Raw genomic sequence first — 5,388 nt, forward strand, 5'->3', positions numbered from 1 at the left:
TGTTCCAAAGTAGGCAAGTCCATTTAAAGTTTTATGGAACCTGACTACCGATCCTTCAAGGTCTTCAACTTTGTAGATTTTGTATTCTCCTGGACATCCTTGAACCATGTTGATGTCATGCTCAGTTATGACTCGGATATGTTGAATCCATCCTAAGTCCATTTGTTCTTGTAATGCAGCTTGAACTACGGCACATCCTTGATTATTCTTTGGACAAATTTCACATGTGAAGTAGTTGTGAGGTGGTACATGACCGTACCCAGCTTGTTTAGCGTGCATCTTGACAAGATTTTCCCCTATCTGACGAATGTCGTAGATTTGAATGACGTTGGGGTGTTGATCTATCAGATTTACTGAAGCTTCTTTATGCTGCGGCAAAGGATTTGCTTGGACGTTTGGATTAGTATCTTTGAAGGATAGCATTCCGCTCTTTACTAATCGTTGGACGTCAATCTTGAAAGGGAAACAGTTCTCAATATTGTGACCTGGTGCCCCCTGATGATAGGGACAAGATTGGTCAGCCTTATACCATGGTGAGGAACTATTTGTAGGATTTGGAGGACTCCTTGTCTGAATGAGTCCTTTTGCCAGTAATGTTGGAAACAATTCTGCATACGGCATTGGTACGGGGTCAAAGGCAGGATACCTTGGAGCCCGATTGTTGTAATTTGGAGGTCGAACCTGCTGCTGAGGTTGCTGCGACCTTTGTTGAGTTTGTTGTTGCGAAACCTGAGGTTGATAAGCTGGCGTTGAGTTAACAACCGGAGTTATTGCTGCAACTTGAGGTTGGAATTTCTTCTTGATTTTGTGCAAGACATTGCTGACATCTTGATCCTTTTTCTTCTGGAAAGAACTTTCATACTTCCTTGGACCAACAGAAGATTCTGGTTCTTTGTTCAAGCGTCCTTCCCGAACTGCTTCTTCTAAACGTACACCCATGTTTACCATCTCGGTAAAGTCACTTGGTGCACTCGCAACCATTCGTCCGTAGTAAAATGGACTTAAAGTTTTGAGATAGATTTTTGTCATTTCTTTCTCTTCAAGTGGTGGACAAATTTGAGCAGCAACTTCACGCCATCTCTGAGCGTATTCCTTGAAGCTTTCTCTATCCTTTTGAGTCATGGCCCGGAGTTGATCTCTGTCGGGAGCCATATCCAGATTGTACTTATACTGTTTGACGAAGGCCTCTCCGAGGTCTCGAAAAGTACGAATCTCTGAACTGTCCAAGTTCATGTACCATTTGAGTGCAGCACCAGTCAGGCTGTCTTGAAAATAATGAATGAGCAGTTGTTGATTATCAGTCTGAGTTGACATTCTTCGAGCGTACATCACAAGATGACTTTGTGGGCAAGAATTCCCTTTGTACTTCTCGAACTCTGGTACTTTGAATTTGTGAGGAATCTTAACATTTGGAACCAGACAGAGGTCTGCAGCATTCTTTCCAAATAGATCTTGTCCTCGGAGAGTCTTGAGTTCCTTCTGCATTTGCAGAAACTGTTCTTGGAACTCGTCCAATCTTTCATACACGCCAGCATCCTCACTTGGAGCGTGATGATATACTTGTCCGCCTTGCGGGGGAAAAGTATGCATAATAGGCTGTGGAGAAGCCATGACAGCAGATCTTGGAATCTCAGCATTCTGTTGTGTGAAACCCATTGCCGTTGCTCTTGGAACTTCAATTTCCAGAGGTTTGTAACCCTCCGGTGGATGCATATCCATGGTGACTTTTGGAGCTTCAGAAGCTGGAGGTATGTACCCTTCTGGAGTAAAGTTATATGGCATGCCCCAAGGTCGATCAGGCGGCATGGTATACTGAGGAATGGGAGTAGAAACAATCTCGGAAACCACAGTCCTTTGCGGTTCTTCTGGCGTTGGTCGATTCTGCGCAACTACCAGGGCTTCTACCATACTATTGAGTCTTTCAACAGTACCTTTGAGAGTATTAATCTCTTCCCTGAGTTCTTCATTCTCTTGCTCAAAGTCTTCCATTCTTTTCTTGCGACTTGAACGAGTGTTGTATGGATGAGACAGCTTGAAAGTCTTGGTTCACCTCCTTCTCCTCCCCTCTTTCTGGAGAAAGGAAAGTAACTCTTAGATCCGCGACAATTCTCGTGTCAGTGCGTACGACTAAAGCGATGTATGATATGCAATTAAGTTAATTATTTTTCAAGGAAACACCATAATTACGTTATGAAACATCAAACTTTTATTAATTAAGCGAAAACGCCGTTTTTTACACACTTTGAAAAGGGAAATACAGAGAAACTGAGAGAAAGGACTCTAAAACTTTGATGAAGAGCCGACTTCACGTTCTAACATCTTCTTCTGTTTCTTGAGCTGAGCGTTCTCTGACGTGAACTGATCGATGATCCAGGAAGCAGGAGGGATATGATGAGAAAGTGACGTTTGTGTCACTTGTCGATTGAGTACTTCAAGTAACTCATCCTTCCTTCTTAGGATGTTTTGAATCTCAACATTTTCCATGTTGACAATTCGATACTTGTTCCTCCAAGCATTCCTTTCTTGGCATACCTTGTTTAATGCCGCTTGCAGTTTTTCAACATTGGTGGAGAAAAGGTAAATTGGTTCCCTTAGGGGAATAGGTTCTTGATGCTGATATGGCATTCTGAGCTTGAATGCTCTTATGCGTACCCATTGAAGGTAAGGATCCAGGGAGATGCAAAGATGTTTTCCTAACAATCTTCTCCCTTTGCTGTGTACAAGACGCCAGGCTTGAACAATTTCCTTCTTCAGCATGTTTCCATGATTGTCGATGTTTTTGAAGAACAGACCCTCCAATTGGATGTTACTTGGTATATTTTTCATGGGATAGCCGTATTGACGACGGGCTAAAGCTGGATTGTAACTGATTCCTCCCTTAGTTCCAATAAGGGGTATGTTGGGAAAACTTCCACAACTGAAGATGATCTTGGTTTCGTCGTTGTCAGGACTACACCAATCAATGTCTGTATGAGTGAGAGACATGATCTTCTGTGACCAGTAAAGGCCATCCCTCATGTTCCAGAAAGTGCTAGACTTCGGTAGGTGTGAAACGAACCATTCGTATAACAACGGTACGCAGCATGTGATTAATCCTCCTCGCTGCAGGTTTCTTGAATGCACAGAGTGATAAGCATCCGCAAGCAAGGTTGGAACTGGATTTCCAATTAAGAAGATCTTAATTGCGTTGATGTCGATGAAATCGTTAATGTTAGGGAACAAAAACAATCCATAGATAAGCAAAGCCAAGATTTCCTCAAAAGCGCTCATATCTTGGATGCTGACGAAGTACCGAGCTTGATCGAACAGGAATTTGGAGGGCAATCCTTGAATTCCTCCTCTACTCACCATATGAGTTCTGATGTCGACTACGTTCAAAGGAGTAGTTGCAGCAATGATAACGTCATCAGGATTCTTTTCCAAACCGGAGTACGGATCTTGCGCGTACACGGGTATTCCAATCAGACGAGAGTACTCCTCCAACGTAGGCATGAGCTGATAATCTGGAAAGGTGAAGCAGTGATACGTTGGATCGTAAAACTGTACCAAGGTGGGAAGGATCCCACCCACAATGTTGGTATTGAGCAAAGGCAGAAGTTTTCCATACTTCTCCTTGAAAGCCTGGGGGTTGACCACCAGTTTTCCGAGCTTTCCCAGTTCCTCGACCTGGGGAATCTTGAAGGTGTATTTCCTAGCTCTCTTCCTTCCGTAATCCATAATATAGATCCTTAAGTCCTTTCTCCGTTTCTCTCTTTCTATGAAGTTCAAAACGTTCGTTATTTAGTTTCCTTGAAAAACGACTCGAAAAAGACTCTTTTTGTTTGTTTTTAGTTGTTTATTAATGAATGATGCATGAATGCATGAATGCACACACAAGAGTTTTAAACAAACATGGCGTTGAAGGGTATAGTGGTCATGAAGTCAAAAAGCAATCCCCGCCCCAATGGTAAACTAAGGTTAAGGATTTTTGTACCTGTAGAACGGGTTCTAGGGGTCTCAGAGTTTTTGCTCAACCTTAAAGATACGTTGATTGGTATCTATAAGAGAGTTTTCTCTGAGTGTAGTATCTGCGTGACAATTACTTCCGTAATCACCGCTCTACGTCCTAAAAAAAGGCTTTAAGTGGGGTTAATGTGTTTCTAGGTCCTCCTGGTACAAATCAGTCTCGGAATGCAGTGGCGCAGTTAATCACAACCAGCCAGGCAAATCCCAAGAGTAGAATTGGAAACCAAGATTAGAGGGCCTTCACCGGGAAGACATCCTCCATCCTATCTTATGTTGCACTCAAATCCGGGTATAGGATTTCTCACCACAAGGGGGAATCAAGCCCTTTCCCGATACAGAATAAACAAAATAAACAAATATATATGCAACAAACACATGATATGACACAGAGGTTAGGCAGGACCTCTCTTGTTTGAGGGGGAATTTGGCATCCCTAATTCCTCATTGGGGCTGGACCAGCAACAGGTCAACCATTGGTTTGGATGAAAAACCAAGGTTTTTAACACTTATATCCCCAGCAGAGTCGCCATTTTTCTGTGGTGTCGTTTTCTTTTACCTCCCCGTTTCACTTGGGAGGACGGCACGCTAAACCCTTCACGCGAAATTTGGAAGGAGAATGCGCCCGTGGTGGGATGAATTTTGTTTCAGTTCTTCCTACGATATCACACGAACTTTCTTATTGGTCCTACGAGTAGGAAAGGGAAAAAAAGATCTCAACTAAACCCTAGGAGTTTGCTAAGTGTGGGGATTTCACCTAGACTAGAAATTCTGGAGTCCGGGAGGTCGGTTATACATAGGGAAGTGTTTAAACACCCTACATATCTGTAGTACTCTACAGGAACCTTCTCTGTGTCATTGTGTTTGTGTTTATTGCTATTGATTGGGAAAGTTTCTCCTTTGTGTTAGGAGAAGGAATTGAATTGATTAAAAAAAGACAGACAGATAGACAGACTGATTATTTTTGGTATTTTATTAGCTCACTGAGATTCCTTGTGAACCTCATGCCTACATATCCCTAGTGGAAGTCAGAGCTTAATGTAGTTCGGGGAACTAACTAGGGAAATTAATTATTTTTGGTGCCTTGCTTGAAGCTCAAGGTTGAAGCTTGGAATTAAATCTCTGTTTACAGTAAAGAGACATGAAATCATCTCTACAGAGAGGTATTTGTACTATTCTACCACAAACAATTAAAGGAGTGACAGAATAACTGAATTCATTTCATTCAAGAGGGGGACCTTACTTGTGTATGTGCAAGTATACCAGTCAAATGCCTCTTAAATGAAAGAAAGATGCTCATCCAAATTAGGGAAAGTTACCACATGTCTGGGTTTTACTGCCAGCTCATGCCTTTCAAAATCCTAAATGGGAGACTTGATTAATATT

The sequence above is a fragment of the Vicia villosa genome, linkage group LG2 (assembly GCF_029867415.1).
Source record: "Vicia villosa cultivar HV-30 ecotype Madison, WI linkage group LG2, Vvil1.0, whole genome shotgun sequence".
In the NCBI taxonomy this organism is placed as follows: Eukaryota; Viridiplantae; Streptophyta; class Magnoliopsida; order Fabales; family Fabaceae; genus Vicia; species Vicia villosa.